This window comes from Lagopus leucura, unplaced genomic scaffold (assembly GCF_019238085.1).
Source record: "Lagopus leucura isolate 7727_CA_CO unplaced genomic scaffold, USGS_WTPT01 Super-Scaffold_741, whole genome shotgun sequence".
NCBI classification, from domain to species: Eukaryota; Metazoa; Chordata; class Aves; order Galliformes; family Phasianidae; genus Lagopus; species Lagopus leucura.
The window spans coordinates 3,735,636-3,754,068 of record NW_024962256.1 but is presented as its reverse complement, the minus strand read 5'-3'; the positions used below and the strand labels follow the sequence as shown (position 1 = coordinate 3,754,068).

The window sequence follows — 18,433 nt, the reverse complement described above, 5'->3', positions numbered from 1 at the left end:
ACACTGTGACATCGTCTCTGTTTTTCGATAGGATCGGTGTCATTTTCCTCCCCACGATAAGACACCTCACTGACAGAGCCCGATTAGGGAAAATTTTATTATAAAATTCACTTCTATCAAACAAGGATGGAGTGATAAACAGTTCAGCCTCAGGGAAGAAACAGGAAAAGATTTTTTCTCCCTCTCTTCCTCTCCATTTTTTTTTTTTTTTTTTTTTTTTAATTTAAGAAAAATCCTCCCTCCTCTTACGACTTTTCCTGAAAGGGATAGCATTTAATTTAACGTGAATTCCCAAAACGTATAGATCAAAGACATTTGAACGCTGTTCCGACAGCAGCAGGGTTGTCATACTTCTCAATTCAGGAGCACAATTAAAAAAAAAAAAGTAAAAAATGAGGACTTTTTCTGAATTACATTTCCTATCAAACTTTTTAAAGCCAAGAGCCTTCTGAAAAGGCAGCCTAGACAGTTGTGAGTTTACCTTCCAGTATTCACTTACATTTCTCCCTGTTTAGAAAACTGGCAAGCTGCAGGGTAAACAGGGAAAATTGATGCTTGTGGCCCTCTAATGTTGAAGATGGACTAACCTCCAAGGAAGAACATAAAACAAATATTGATTTTTATTTTTTTTTTTTAATACTAAAACATCTTTGCTTCTGTGTTTGGCAGTTCACAGAGGATACCTTTAACCTTGCCTCCAGTGCCATATATGCAATATACTTCTGTACACTAATCAGTACATACTTAGACAGCAGAAGTTTTCTCTGGCCGATGGCTTGGGGAACTTTGTGAAAAGAGTAGATAGAGCAATGAACATGGAGTAATTCACCCCAGTTCTTTGTTACTTCATATTACCTTTCTGAAACACATTCATTAGCTGATTATGAAATAATTCATGATAAAAATAGTCTTGTTCTAAAAACAAAAAAGCAAATACAATAGAAAAAGAGTGACAGATTACCATGAACCAAATGGGTTTCTTGGTTGTTTAACAATTAAACTTGCCAGGCAAACAAAAACTCCTAAGCACTGCCAGCTTTTTATTTATGTCCAAAACTGAGTCACTGCATTGAAACCATTCCCTCAAGATGGTGCTTCAATGTTTCAGACGCTCCTTAAATGAGTTTTAAGCACTTTCAGTACATTACAATTCTACAATTCATTACAAATCTGCTGTCAAAGAGAGCCCTAACATATAAGTCCTTCCAGCAGTGTTCTAGATTTGCTTTTATTAAATAACAATGGGAGGATGTTTACAAGCATATATAATTTTCATTAGGCACACTTATTGCCAAATACAGCACACATATGATGCAAACTTCATATAACTTCAGTAGCAGCTGCACCCCAAAGAACTTGCCAAAAATCCATGCTTATTAGGGTAACACATCTTTCTAGAAGCTGTATTTACTATTAACTATGGCCTTATACAAAGCTGAATTTGAGTATTAACTGAAGGGCCTGCTTAAGTAAGCACAGCAGTATACTGTAACAGAGTTGCACAAAGCTCAGTTCCTTGACCTGTTACTTTACTGGAAGAATATATGAAAATGTTAGTTAACAATCCCGTAAATGCCAAGATGTGTTCCATCTGTCCATATTTTCCAACTGAGCACACCTTAATTTTAATAACGAAGAGAATTACTTTAGAAGTCATGACTACACTACCAAAACTCACTGTAAAATAGTAGACTGCAACTAAATATTATCACTGTTTTTTATAATCTTGATTCTGTGACATGCTGTGCAACTGGACAAAATCAGTACACAGTCACCAATAAGAATGGGTTTGCAAACACTACTTTAACAAAAACAAACTTCAGCCTGAGAAAAGCATGACAATGAAGGTAAAAGCAGAGCAATAAAAGGACTAGCTGGAACTGCTATAAATTCCTTCCTACCCTTATTTTAAGCAATAAATTAGTGATTTCAGTATAGAAGTAACCAAAGGAAGAAGGAACAGCCTTTGATTAGTGGTCTGCTAGATAGACTTCCTTCAATGACTTCTCAAAAACCATCAATTTCTGATTAAGTGTAATTGCAGCATAAGAGCTGTTAATTATGTATTAGAAATAATAATAATTAATTAAAAAAAAAAAAAAACAGCTCAACAATCCCATCTAAGCACTGAGGAACTCTAATTAGCAAAAATATGGCAATAAGGTCTCTCTCCCCTACAATTTCTTTCCATACACGTGTCTTCAAATCTGCCTGGAACTTGCCACTCTCCACAAAATATAATAAATGTTAAAAATAATCAATCCTCCTACTTGAATAATGCAGATGGCTGACTACTATGATATCCTCTTTGAGCTGAAGTTGGCTATTAACTTCCCCTCTGCATGCAGACTAAACAGGGAGCCTGCAAGAACACCTGGCAGGAAACAAAGGTGAGATCAGAAACAGGCATCTTTTAGCTCTGTTTAAATACACAGTGTTGTAGTTTGCAACATAAAAAAGGGTCACATCAGAGCACCAGCATCCAAGTGAATAATTAAGATCTTTACAGTCCCTCCCATAGATGTTCTTTTTTTTCCCCTCTGGAATATCCCAAATAGCAGCACTAACTAGTGGGGACACACTTGAAGCCTCCTGGAAGGAGCAGGTAATCCCCTTTCTGTCCCTGAGACATGCAGCACGAGTCACCCATGTGGATCTGTGTAGCTCTAAATACATTTATCTAGAAGAAATAGTCCAACAGCCTTTCTAAGAGGAACATCTGATTGGTGAGTGGAAAATTGATACAGTGGAGTGAAGAATAACTGATAAAGAGATAATCCAGTGTGCCAATGTAGTTCTACAGCACTGTAGCTCTAGCCTTCATTGGGTGGTGAGTGTAGGGTGATGGAAGAAAAGGATGGGCTTCTGTTGTTTGCATTTGAAGTACGAGGGAGGCATGGTGTGAGCAAACTTCAGATGTGAAGAACAAAAGCCCAGTTTTCCTCTATACCATCTTTAACCATATGATGAAGCCTAAAGCTGAAACACTGTACTACTACAATTTTGCAGCTGATGCTCCGGTTTTCTGCTTTTCCCTCTATAAAGCAGAGATGCAAATACCTGCATACTGCATTCAGTGCGTGTATAGCTTCATTTTCATTTCATATGCCACTGCATATGTTCTAGCCTGACCTTAACTCACACTATAATTTCCCAGATTGTTAAAATATATCATGCTTATTACAGGCATAATCAAACATTTCCCAAACAGGGCCATACCTAACTTAAAATTATTGCAGCAAGGATTTAACATTGACATATCTTTACATTTTATATAAATGAATAATTTGGATAGAAGAAGAGTACCTACGCCAGTGGTGGATCAGAGCGTGCCAGTTACAGGAGCACTTAAGCGCCCATTGGCACAGCAAGACTCAAAGACCCAGTAGGTTTCAAAGAAACACTTTTTTTTTTTTTCCTTCTAGAACTCTTTGCTTTCTAGTAAAGCTGCAACCACAATGTTCTCTCTCTTAATGCCACCATAAAAAAATCAAAACACTTTAAAACAAATTGATGTCCTCTTTAATATAGTCATCACATCATCACAGTGCCCTTGCACCCTGCTTGGTGACAACCAGGGGGATGCATTCCACACATCTCTCTCTTGCTTGCTCTTTTTTTTTTTTTTTTTAAAAAGCATTGAAGCAGGCAACAAAGAAAGAGAGAAAGACTGGGAGAGACACTCAATTGAGATATTGGCACCTTTGATTGACAAGACCTAATCAGCTTATCTCCACACTAATAAAGTTGATGGCCTGTGGAGCTGGTGTATGTCCAGCTTCAAGTGAACTTTCAGTAGCCAAAGCCTCAAGGGCCAGGACTAAGACTGAGCTTATCTAAACTGATTTAAATCAATTCCTAATGGGCTATTTCAATTTGATCAATTTGAAAGGATGGAAACCTGTAACCACTTGACTCAATTGTCTTGATTCATGCTGGCATCACTGGAGATTTGGTCAGAGCCACAAACTGTTTATCTACAGTGAAACAAGGGAGTGCAACTGATACATTTCTGAAGTAACTTGATCCTCCTCCAGGTACTATTCAGTCTGTTCCAAATCAAGCATTTTAGAGAACTATTCCTGTACATGCAACCCAATAAAACATTTTGAATGATGCTACTCCAAAATAAGAGTGAACATCAGATGCAAAACTCCCTGTGCCACACACAGGGACTGAAATGGTTGTTTCTGCTTTTCTCTTGAACAATTCTGTTTTTCTAAATTAACCAAGTCCTTTATGTGTTTTGAGGGAATGCCTGTTTAGTCAAAGGTGCGATGGCACAATGGAACACAGCGATGAGAGCAATTTGAGCATTCAGATAGATTGCATTAACTATGTGCAGAATTAAACAATTCACTTCCAAAGTTCTTGAAAGGCATTTTTACAAAGCTCAGTACACTTTCAGCTTCACAACATGTCAAGTAATCATGTGGCTCTATATATTTTATATATATATATATATATATATATATATATATATATATATTTTATTACATTATGCCGTGAAAGGTTTGCCGCTTCTTTCAGTGCAAATCATAAAGTCTCTAATAGATTCCATAGCATCAAAGTGCACCTACATAAATTACTAATCGAATTAAGAACCCTGATTTTCATATAAACAAAATAATATCTTTAAGAAAACATGGCAATCCTATAAACAGAGAATCATTTTAGTAAGGGTAACTGTGTGTTTATATACACTCTACAGATCTGTCAAAGCATGAACAGTACAAGCAGGAATTTTTCAGTCAATAGCACACATTAACACCTTAGAAATGTCTTGTGTTTAATAGAGGTAATTTAAGCACTTTCTAAAGGAAGAGTTTTTTGGTATTAATACCAGATTACAAAAAACCCTGAGCAATATTTTCATTCAGATTGTGGTTTTCAAGCTGTAATTGCTTTATACAAAATCCACTCTAGTGTTATCACTCAATATCATCTTCACTGCTGTACATCTGAAGATAATTTTGCAATAAAACTTAATTGATAGAGCTTATTTTTCACTAATCTCTTAATATAGAAAAATGAAAAACTACTAACAGTATGTATTATAAGCTATGACCCTCACAGTGCAGCACATTTCTAGTTTATCAAACTAAAATAAGATCCATTTTAAGGCATCAAATATTTTATATACTTTAATAATGTCGAGACTTTTCCCAAAATAGGAAGTAAATGGAAAATTCTCTTAATAAAGCAAGATGTAGAGAGTAAAAGTAATGCACAGAGAGGCTGAGCTGAACATCTCATCACATAACATTGCTAGTTTGTGCTCCACTGACCATTAGTGCAAAAACTCAAAACGTTCCAATTATGGAAATTGGTGAATGTGTCATCAGTGACATACACTGAGAATTTACATTCAGTGATTTTGTAGTTACAAAATGAAGTCCTTCTGACATACCACATACACTGGACTTTTAGAAAGACTTTTTTTTTTTTTTTTTAAAGAATTATGGTCTATATTATTCTTCCTTCTCTTTTGGGTAAGTTAGACCTACTACCAGACTTAAGAGCTTCCCATCAGCTAATTAAACAGTTCTAGTAGTTGCAAAGTATATTTCAAGGCCAAATGATGAATGAAATGTTCATAGCAGAGGACTGGAAGTTTGAATTCCTAAGGGTTTTTTTTTTTTTTGAGCTCCAGTACACTATAAAGATAATACTTTCAGAGTACAAAACTCACCACATGCAAGATGACCATTAAGGCACCATGAGAACTGATACCAGCACCATCTTCTGTAATGGTGGGGGTAATTCTACAATGCTGGGGCCATTTTGATATCTAATCACTGTAGCAGTGTTCTTGAGCAGACTAGACAGCAGTTGCAAAATCAAGGAGACATATTTGACTCACACTTATGAGGAGCTGTTTCGGTTGGCCTAGACTTTATTCCCTACTCCTAAAATTCTGATAAGACATTTTGGCACACTGAATAGCCTGGTGTGGACTGCAAAAGGATAATCCTAAACTGTAAGACTAACATGATCTCTCTGCTTGTGAGTAGTGACTAGGAGCTTTCTGCCCTCTCAAAATCTGTCAACTTTCTCCATCATTCACTCTTTTCTAGTAGGACTCAAAATGTGCGGTTACTCAAAGATGGCTCAGAACATCAAATCCATAGGAAACTGTTCCCATGATTTGGGATGTCTGTGTAGACTTCTGTAGGAAATGTCAATGAATAAATCCAGTCCTACCTGATGAGTCAAAAGTACTTCTGTAAGAGAGAAAAGATACTGCATAATCGCTACTAATGTCCTTTCAGATCCGTCCCAGAATCCTTTCTTGAGACTCAGAGATTAGTCTAGCTTGGTGCTTATTTATTTTCATCCAACTTCATTATGCTATCAACAGGATGAATACAATACCATTAACCTCATCCCTCAGATAGACAACATGAATACACAAAGTTCTTGGAGCTCATGGAACTAAAGAACAAAATTGTATTGCCATCAAGCTGGCAAAAAAAAACCAAACAAACCTGCAGCCACTTCAGTTTGTAAAAATAAAACCAGTGTTTTATTTTTGCATTTGAATACCTCTCACGCTGTCACTTAATGAAGGAAAAGTTTTTTAAACACAGCAATCAGATTGCCAAGATCACTGCAGACATATCAGACAGAATTAATGACTGTAAGAGGCTGACAGATTTGTGCTTTGTCTTCTGTGAATGAAAACACCACTCTCCAGACCAGATAAAAATCAGCCTCTGCCTTTTTTGGCAGTCAGATCATAACAAGGCCAAAGTAATATTAAATCATTTATGAGGTTTTTAAGTTTAAATATCAAAGTGATATATATGCAGAGGAACTGTTATGACATTTGAATTTCAGCAATAGGCATTTTTTAGACATTTCAAACTATGTAAAACCTGACATTTCAGTGTTTATATACAAAACCTGCTATGATACAAATAACACCTCTCCACCAATACTTTGTCATTTAAGACTTTCTCTTTTTTAAATATAGTCACATAGTTATAACTTCAACTTGCTGAAAAGCATATTCTTGCCTGGAAACCTGTCATCTTCATGCAAATAGGAAAAATCTACTGTATATTAATTATGATTTTTACAGTGATCGCTTTCAGTCTCCTTGTTTCCTGTAGTTAGTCTTTCATCCCCCTTATTATTCATGTAGAAATGTTTTTTGGTAGCTAAAATATAGTACTTTTATGCAATGTTTTGATGAAGCACACCAGAGAAAATGAAATGGACTACCCAAAGAATGAAAACAACACAGGTGATATACAACTGTTCAGGGTGCTATTTTTATGAGATATGGGAAATAACACGTACTACTCATCAATTATTCTATAATGTACAATGCCTGTCTCCTCAAGCTTCTAACAGCCAGGATTGAAATGTTTTGACACGATGATCTCAAGGTGGAAATACTGAAGGCGTTAAAATATAGATATAAATACGCGATAATGAAGAACAAATGTGTACCATTTTCTTGCAGTCATAGTTTGCAAATTAACAAGCTGCTATTGATTTTTCTTTGAGGTCAATAACAGCATTTATTGATCTGAGAAGTTAATACTCACTGAGGTCAATATTACATCTCAGGGGTCAACAAATCTGGATACTGACTTCTATTTCCTGTCCCTATATAAATATTACATAGGCAAAATGGACACATTTAATCTTTGGAGATGAGAAGGCATTGTATTTGACACGATACAAAAATTCAAAAGCATAAAAAGTTAAGAATAGAGCCTACTAGCCTCATTTGCTAACAGGTTTTCAACACTACACCTTATGTTAACCCAGAAGGTTCATGAAATTTATGCTCAGTTCTGGATTTATTATCTCCAGAGCACACAGCAGTCATTGCTGAGGCTCAATTACATAGAAATGCATAGCATAACTAAAATAAACCTCTTAAAAGAAGTACCTAAATACAGTACTGGACTTTTTACTGGAGATTCTTCTTATGGCCCATTTTTTAAAACATGATTTCCAACAAAATCAAGATAAATACTTCTGCCTTTAATGGGCCAGACTCTTGTTGTTTTTCTTCTAATTTGTACTTTGTAACTCAAGCCATCTCACCTCTAAAGGAAAACTGAGCGAGCCATTTATCCCTTGATATTTTGTTGAGACAATTATCAAGGAAGCTTGGGGTTTACTCTTAGAAAGTGGTTGGGAGGAAAATAAGCTGCAGGAAATGCAAAGCTCATTCAGGTATTTTTGCAGATAGATACACCACTATAACAAATCGTCAGTAACGTAATTTCTCAGAGTGCAGAAGTTACATATTGGATTATTAAAGAATTTAATTTGTATGGAGATACTCAATCTAAAGCACAAGCAAGGAATAGCGTGCATTACTGGCAAGGATTTAAAAGAGTTAACCAAGGGCATTAATCGTAGTATTCAGAGCATTTGAAGAACTTAACAGTTTAAGAACTTTCCACGATCACCATCACACAAGGCTGAAGCTGCTATTTTACATTCGAAGAAATAAAAAGACCGATAGCCTCCAAGTTGTATAGAACTCAAACCGTTAATGCTCAAGCTTCAGGTCCGTGGTGTATTTAGGAATAAAAATACAGGTCATTTGCTTTTTGGGAACAGTAACTGAGTAGTTGAGCAAGTACAGACTCATCACAACAGGACAGAGGTATGCTCAGTACTTATTCAATATTTTACCTGCCCATATCAGATCAATCTTTGTTTTCATAAATTCACATGGCAAATATTCTGTGAAATGAATTCTTCTGTTACCAGAATATGTCCTGGACAGAAAGGTGCAAGTGTGCTAAGGCAAAACATTGGAGGTGAATAAAAGGATTTGTTTATTACAAATATCGAAGTTTTTAAAGTTCTTTAGGGATTACGTGATTATGCACTTAACTGTATCTAGGAGGAGAACAAAGTAAAATAGTAAGCACCAATCTTGACAAACATATAGAACTACACATTCAATTTGATTTATTCCAGCACATGACATTGTGAGAAATATCTAAAGCTTATGATGTTAGAATTTTTATTGTGCAGAATATTTTAGTATGTACACAATTAAAAGACTCTTCACTTGGGAAAGTCTTATTCATCATTTTTAATTAAATTAAGAAAATATCATATTTCTTATATTGTTTAAAACAGATCCTCATTGTAAAATTCAAGGTGTTTTTTTTTTTTCTAAAAGGAAAATGATTAAAATATATTTCATTTGATATCTAAAGTTCAGTCTCAACACTTCTCCACTTGATGTTACTTTCACTACTGCAGAAACCCCTATTGCTAAAACGACAAAAGTAATTACATAGGCAGTAAAGCAAATATAATCAGTCCTTCGGATGAAATTTTTCAAGATGGCATTCCACTCAATTATTGTAGAAGAGCCAAGACGCATGGAAATCTTACAAAACTTAATTATAAAAATCAGTAGTATTTTCAAGACACGGAATAAAATCAAAAGTTACTGCATCTATGCAAATAATACAATAAAGACTGAAACACCCTCTACATCTAGTTGATTTGCATGTTTCAAGTATACTAAACGCTTGCTTGTCTAGAATCTACATGAGAGCTAAACAGGAACCAAATCCCCAAATACATGAACGCTCTCCAAAATCTTCGTGTTTATAGTCACAGAGGCCATAAAAACATAGAAAAGCTCAGTGCAGCAGAAACCAGCCAAGCTGATGCAAGAGACTGCCTTTGCACCAAAGTTAATCTTCGCACAATAAACAACGTAAGCCATGTGACTCATTTCATAAAAACGCAAACCACAACACTTAGGTACACCTAATACCCATATTCAGATATCACTGCACTGAACTTGACCTCAGTACAAGCTCATGGAAACATGCTCTTGCAAATCTTTTTACTAATGTACGAGCAAAACAGCCAACTTCCCCAGCATGCACATCAATGCATGTAGCCACACACACTTGGAATTCAATATATATTTATGCTCTGCCAATAACTGCCACTGTTTACAATCATGAGTGATTATTACAATTGTGGTGATTAGGCCAAGAATATAAAGTTTCATATAAAACTTAATGTTTACATTTTTCGAGCTAGTGAAGTAACGTGAGTTAAGTATTAGCAAATGGCAGAAAAACAAAGTGGTAGACAGCTGATGTTGGAAAGGAGAGATACTGGAAGAGTTGGCAATATGGAAAACAAAGCCATAAAATCAGTAGAAGGATTCACATAAGCAGGGTAGTAAAGTCATTAGCGCAAAATACTACGATGTGATTTAAACTAGATGAAGAAATAACATCTAGATAATATAATTCCTCATTTTACACTGAGATGAGAATGGCATTTTTCAATCATTTGCTTTTATGTCTCACTTGGGGACAGAAGCCTGGACTTTTCTCCTTCCTTATTTCTACCAAAAGAAAAATAAATAGTATTTGTGTAACTATAGCTCTTCAGTCCCAAGTTGCAAAAGGGCAAAATACTGCAGTTGAAAGATGATCTATCATGAGTACCCTTTTGATATTGACTTTACCTAGAAAAGCATGTTCAATACAAATAATTTTTTAATGTTAAACTTTGTTCTCTAGTGCAATTGGAGGAAAACACTGTTAGCCTGACAGGAAGGAGAGGTAGAAAGCTTCAAACAAGATATATATAAAAAAACAAAAACAAACTACTAAGGTATATTTTATATTTTCAAGCCTAAGCTCATCAACTTTTCTTCTTGATGTAAGTTGAATATAAAGAGTTTTTGCCCAACAAGACCTCAAGCTGAGCGAATTCATCGGTGCCCATGTAGTGAAAAATCCATTAAAATGTACTGAAAGTCATGTTGTTTACTCAGGCACCCAAAATGAAAACTCATTAAAGTACAGTTAACATTTTATGGACAACAAAATCACCAAGTTTAGCCATTAGAAGAGCAAGGCATTAACATATTTGAAGTTCAAAATCCATACTTGTAATTCTGTTAATCTGTGCTCTTTTAAAGGTCATGACACTGCAAAACCAGCATCAGTTGGAATCAATTCATTCCACTGGGTGAAAGTTCCAAAAAAGTTTGTGTTGCATAGGATAGAAGATGAGAACGACGAGAAACTGAGTAGAAGCAAAGAGTGTCCAGGGATAACTTACAAGAATTTAAATACTGCCCATTAAAAAGTACTTCCTAAGTATCGCACAGTTTCTGGTCAAGCTTTCTACAATTTGCTTTTGTCAGGGAGAATACGAAACCTGACCAAGAATGTTTTTCAGGCCAACAACAGTTGATCATCTCCTTGTCAGAGCCGTAACTTTACATTCTTCGCTGATTTATTACAATGGCTTGTCTGATTATAGTGTTTTAGATGGTTAAGTGACACCTAAACACACTGGCTGGCAATACTGTACAAATGAGGAAGGATATTACGCATTTGGAAGAAAGACAAACTTGAGAATTTTTCCCTAATTCCCTTGCCACAACAAGGTAGATTGGAGAGTTTACTTGGACTATTAGAAACAACAGCAACTATTCATTCAGATTTACACTGTCTGATTTCTTCTCTTATTTTGCCTTACCTGCGCAGAACCAAGTTAAGAACACGCGCTTCCTGTAACAAGTGAAAGTTAGCTTTACAAGGTCCAATTCCAAACTCAGATGTTTGAAAACTAGACAAATAAATCCAAGGAAGGCTAAAGGTGAAAAGTGATGATTTGAAAATCTCAATCTTGAGCATTAATTACGCTAAGTAACATTTTAAGTAAGAACTAGCATTCAAACTGGACAGAAAATTCAGGGATGTTACTATAAGAGGAAACCTCCCTTAAGCTAAATTATTTAAAGCATGAAAGGTATCATAACTCCAGACTACTTGAAACATAGTGTTTCAGGTACAAGAAATTTTGTGCTACGTTACTTCCCACGTGCATTCCAGATAAATAATCGTACAGATGTGAAAAAAAAAACCTGCAATCTGAAAACTGTGCTGCCATTACGTGAAGTATCTTTAAGATACCATGGTGTTTTGCACATCCAAAAACCATCTTAAACAAGCTCATTTCAACTGGATCCCTGCTTCTAATGAGACCGAGGTTGAACTTGTGTGACATTAAACACAGTAATGAATTCCTGAACGTTAGTGACCATTAAACTGGGACTTCTTCCAGAACAGAGGACAAAAGCCAAATTTGGATCACTTTTCCCTGCTATACCATAGCAAATCTGTACTACTGAACAGATATGACATTCCTTATTTGCTGCATTAATCCCAAACCTACTGAGGTGAAAGGAAAGATAAGCATCCATTTTATTGGAATTCAAGTCGAAAGGTGCTGAGTATCCAAAGATAAGATTTTAACAGAAGTGATCTTACAATACTGCATACAGCGTGAAAAACTCTGTGAAAGTTATTTTCATGCAACCTTAAGAAAGTAGTTGGAAAAGTTCAACTTTTTCTTTTTTTTTTTTTTTTTTTACCTCTAATGTTTTGAAGGGCTTTTGTTTGGTTGGCTTTGGTACTCTGAAGCAATTAGAGAACAGTACCTCACCAGTGAAAAAGTCAGTATTTCCTTACTTTACAGTACAACTGTTCTGACATAAACCATTTTTACATGGCTACGAAAACAACCTACACCTCATACAAACATGAAATTGATACTCCAGAACATAGTTTTCAGATACCTTGCATTTGAGACAAGATGCACAAATGCAGAGAAAATGGGCTTTGAAAACTACTAGATGAGCCAGTTGTTTTTTACTGGGTAAACTTTTCATGACCACAAACACAAAATACCCATTCTGCTGTTGAATCAAGCCTTCAACAGGAAATCCAGAGCTAAGCAAAATGGAGATGGTACCATAAACTGCATTAAAAGGCAGGGTATCCGGACATAGACTAAGCATGACAGATAAAACAGAACTAGGAAGGTAAGAGGAGGAACGTTGAAAGACAATAGGAGTCACAAGAGAGGAGGTGGAAACACTCAGTACCAGATGGAGCAGCTCTGTTGCTGGACAAGCAACAAACCAGCAAACACAATATTCAAATTGAGGCTGCAAAAGTCACCCAAGTGGTACAAATAAATGCACTGTAAAACATCTAGGAATGGAAACAGAGTAGGCTGGTCTGTCCACACCCTCCTGATGCTGTTTCTGCCTTTTACAAGGTAGTAGCTTTACCCTAGCAAGATTCCCCCCGTGACTAAACAGTCGGGATACTCCTGAGGAATGACATCCTGAGAAACAAAAATTTCTCTCTATTTCTTCTTTCTCCTCTGCACTTTAAAGCTCAGACTCCAAAGAAGGGCAGAGGGCTTAGGGATGTGGTAATGCAATATGCCACTTCAAAATGAATTTCCGAAACAATAAACAGATTTTAATAGAAATCAGCCAGCAAAGAAAAAAATTATATGCGAAACATAAAAAACCATTCCTAGAGAAGAAACAGGGATCATGAAAAAGCTCTCTCTGATGGTGACTGGAAACTGCGTAAAAACTCATTTCACTGTAAAAACTTTGGATTAAGATTTCAGTAGAAAGATGTTCTGGCATATCAAAGAAACACCTGAGAAGGAGATATTGGTATATGCTCCAGAACTCAGTAGCCCTCTTTCTCTAATGAAAGATATTATGTACAGTATTCACATATACACGTATGAATAATTCAGTAGAGATGAAATAAGTGGATATTAAGTGTAAATATCTGGGACAGGAGCAGCCTTTTTTTATTTAAAGCAAGGGGCACTAGATGTAAGGTCCTAATTTTTAGAACTTGGTTCCCATTTACATACTCTTAGTTATCTGGAGCTCAAATGCAATTGGAATATGCACGCACCCGAAGACAGAACACAGAAGTAAAGGTCTAAGCGATGTTTCTAATACAAATAAAGAACTAAGTAAACAAAATCACAACACAAAAGAAGCAATACCCTTCACACCAATCTAACGTAGCCCTAAATGTACAAATACTAGAGTTTGTTTTTTGTTAAATTAACACCGGATATTTGCAACGTGATGGAAAGCACAACAACACAGCAGAGCAGCAAGACCCCAGAGCACAGAAAGTGAGGATCTGCTCAAACGCAACAGCAGCAGGTGTAGAAATAAGGGAAAGAAGCTGCCTACCTTCAAGAAGCTTCTAAGGTTCTTAAGCACACAGGGATCTCCAGCAAAATACTCTCACCTTTACTACCAACCCTTAAATGAGGTTGGAGAAGGACTGTATCCTGGCTCCACCCCTTCTGGTCACTCAGGGGCACTGCTTACACCTGTTGTTTGCACCTGAGCTCCCCTAGGTTGGTCCTGCCTTCCCACCAGGTGCACAATCAAGCTGGTTCAAGCTGTGACTTAGCATTTCTATTACAGTGTTAGAGCCATTTAAAATTCTTCTACACTAAGCAAAAACTTCTTAGTATTACCACATTAACACTTACTCTACTGTCAGCCTGAAAAGCCAGCCCCCAGCTTTGCAACTGAAATGGTATCAAATTAGCAGATATTTTAAGGTTTCACATATTATATGCTATAATTCTTATTTATGTGATACCTGAATAGCACAGCAACTCAGAGCAGGTCCTTCATTGCAAGAACTTGGTTTCAGGATGTTGTACTAGTGAAAGGAGTCGGGAATCCTGACCTGTCACCTGGTGCTGAGGACAACGCATTATATTAAATCCTATTAGTCACATTTGGTAAGAAACCTACAGGAGTTGTATTAAAATAGTTCCTTATTCATGCTAAAATCACTGACCCTTCAAGAGCTCTCTATAAACATAATACAATTTCACCGATTCCTTCACTGTACTCTCATTCAACTCTTTATTCAGATAAGACACTAACTATAATTATTTCATAAAGAAGTAAACATATCTCTTTGTCTAATGAGATTCTCATTTGCTTTCCACCTAGAAGGGTGCCAATACTTTGGGGAGGGCCTGACCATCTGTCTGTCAACTAGGCTACCACTACATTACATTATATATTTATGGATCACTCCACAAAGGGAGGTTCATTACAACAGCCATTGAAAGCCACTGAAATTTACTTGGATCCCCTAGCACTGAGAATTATTCATGCCATTCAGGGGTGGTTCTGTCAATTGCTCAGAGATATTTCTCCTTTAACTGCTCCAGAACTGCATATTTCTCAGATTTCCAAACAGCAAGGAGAGTGGGAAAATATTTTAAGCAACCTAAAGTAAAGATACAGAAGATATTTCTGTTAATGGAACAACAGAGGTTTCCTTCCTTTGAGTTCTTTGCTTTAAAATGCCATTTTTACACATCACATTAAAAAAGGGATTTAAAAACAGAAGCTTCAGGACAGTTAATGATTTTGTTATCCTCAAACTACAAATTCTTCTAGTAGCGCAGACACCTATGTGATATTCAGAGCCACAGCATAATATCTAATAATCATCACTAGGAGATTCAAGCTTAACACTTGTTCTTAGATTACATGCACCAAATGGTATAGAAATATCTAAGCTTCATGAAGAAGAGTACTGCATAATAACCTGCAACATGGTTTTGTCATGAAAACCTGGGCAGCATTCAAACCTTTCATGACAATTCCCTTTAGAGTGTCATGAAACAATCCAATGTCTACGTAGGTATATATACATACAACAGTTGCTTTTTCTTTTCCCTGGAAACTATCTGAAAGTTGAGAAGAACTTATAGAAAGCAATTCAAACTTAATCGCTATGGTTCCCTACAATCCCTACAAAAAAAAAGGCTTGCTTTTTCTTTTCCTGATACAGAAAAAGTACATTCACATTTGCATTAAAAAAACACACTGTACCTTTGATTCCCATAGCTTAGAGTGAAGCTTATGGAACACTGAGAAGTATGGAGAGATTACTCAGATTACAGTTAACAAATCACAACTTGATATATAAAATCACACAGCCATAGGCTACATCTCAGCTAGTGCTGTGAAACACTGACTTCAATATTATCCATTTTAGTTCTTAATATCATTGAGTGGTGCTGGAAACAGGCCATAAACTCTTTTGTTTGCTTTGTCTTTGTTCTGCTTTGTTACCAAAGCTGATAGGAACAGGAAAATAGAAAAATAATAACTTTTAAAACAATATTTTCATTTTAGAAAGCAGGAGATCGCACTCTGCAGTGCTATCAGCCATAATTAATACTCAACTTACTTGGTAGAAACAACAGGGAGACCTAAGATTCAAAAGGCCAGTGGTTTTCCTGATATGTCTTGAGAGCTAACCCTCATGAGTGTTTCTGCTATGCAACCTGGTCAATTAACGTGCAAATATTCTGATGAACTTACTTGTCTGTGAAATCAGCAACTCAGATGCCTGTTATATTTGCAACATACTCCCTTGAGTATTTAGGATGACGTTCTTCTCTTTGTAGCAGACATTGAGTACTACGAAACTGGTTACCAGACAGTAAAGACTTCATTTAGTCATCTAGGTCTATATGTAGATTTAGGCATCCTCAGCAACAACAAATGATACCCAACAAACTACGAAAGCATGACAGGCAATGTGGCTCGTGCTGCAGAGATGGCATCATAAGTGGCATCCCATTCAGACTCCACTGAAGCAGATGCACCAATGGCATCACTCAAAGAAAGAAGTCAGACCTTCCTAGAGATCTCAGCTTGTATGAAGAACAGTACATAAGATGAAAGGGCTTATCAATTTAGAGATGCAAACAGCAAAAAAGCTGCCAATTTATCATGGTAAGTTTCAGGAATGGCAATGCGAAATTGCATTAAATTAGTTACGTGATGTGAGTTTAATCCTTAGATGATCACAGGGGCAGGTTAAAACATTATATGTATTTTTGCTGATGAAGGTAATAAGAAAGCCCCAAATCTGACTCATTCCAGAGGTGAAAATGATCCAACATACACATCTATAATTATGAAAAGACATCATATAAAGAAAGCAGAATAGATATTTAATGTCTGTCACCTCTGCCTCCTCAACAGAGTCACAGAAAAGCTGATGGTGGAAAGAGATTTCTTGAGATCACCTAGTGCAACCCTCTTCTCAAGCAGAGTCACCAAGAACTAAGGAATGTGTCCAGACAGAATTTTAATGTCTTCAGAGATAGATATAATCACTCTGGGCTGCCTATTTTGGTGTTTCACTACTCTCACTGTGAAAAAGTGTTTTCTTGTGTTCAGGTGGAATTTCACTTGTTTTAATTTGTGCCCATTGCCTCTTGTCCTGTCATATGACATTAGTGAGAAGAGCCTTCATTCTTTGTTTTCTTCCATAAGCTATTTCTATATATCAGTAAGATCTCCATGAGCCTTCTCTTCTCCACATTGAACAATCTCAGCTTTTTCAGCCTCTTCGCATGTGAAAGATCCCCAGTCTCTTAATTTCTCTTCATGGTCTTTTGCTGAAATCATTCTAGTAAGCCAATGTCTTTGCCTTGTTCCAGACCTTGGAACAAGATCCAGATTTGGCCCCAGCAGTGCTGAGTAGATAAGATCTTTACGCAACATCAGTAAATACGAAGGCAAGACAGAGTCTAAGCCAACTGAATGATGAACTGAAGCTTCAAAATGAAATCATTTAATATAGGATCTCAATACAAAACGACCATGCAGCAACACCGAAAGTAAATTCTTTCATTGCACTGAGTTAATCTAAACTTCTTCATACCTAGAATCATCATGATTCATGGAAAGAACTAAGTATAATTCATCTGTTCTCATAAAAATCTTCTGCAAAGATCTACATTGTGAAGATGCAAACGTTTCCAAAACCATAATCTCCAAATTATTTAATACTAATATATCATATAACACAGCTACACTAGTAGTCTTCACATATTTTAGGCAAGAAGAACTGCATATATCACTGCTTATTATAAAAAGTAAAGGCAGACCAAAGATGGGGCAAATTAGTGCGTTTAATTCTGTGTAGTTGTATCTGGTTTTGACGCCAAAAGTCACCTTTTCCATAAAAATATACATTTGCTCTCCAATCATATTTCTCAGAAATCACCATGGAGATAAGCAATGGAAGTTAACACGATCACTATTCCTATAAAAGAATATTCCAAAAAGAGCAAAAAAAGCAAAAAAGAAGGTATTCCTTCTCCAAAAAGATCAGGCTGAATTTTTACATGCTTTTCTGTAATGAAAGGTCCAGAGTCATCTACAGCAGATGAGAAATCATTTTGGACCAATTTAAAATAGTTATTAAAATTTAAAAAATGACCCTTTATGACCACTGATATAAGAGACGTGAAATCTACGGGAAAGCAAATTTAATTGCAATCACACGTCCATTGCTACTAATGTATCATCTTCTAGAGCAAGAGATTTAATTCTCCCTGTGTCCTCCAAAATCTATATTGTATGTTCCATAGTTCCATCTCATTATTGTTCAGAGCACTAAACCCCGAATAATTAAAATGCAGGCACTTTAGTAATGCCACTTATTTAGCTTAGTCATATTTACCTCCAGAAGGGTTGAACTTAATTTACCCCTTAAACAAGGCTTGAGTTCTA

At 36.2% G+C, this 18,433-nt stretch overlaps 1 protein-coding gene across 7 annotated transcripts in view; it reads right to left on the bottom strand.

Moving 5' to 3' along the window:
* The window catches only part of VTI1A (vesicle transport through interaction with t-SNAREs 1A), a 249,222-nt gene that overhangs the window by 169,331 nt on the left and 61,458 nt on the right, over positions 1-18,433 (bottom strand). The window lies entirely within an intron of this gene.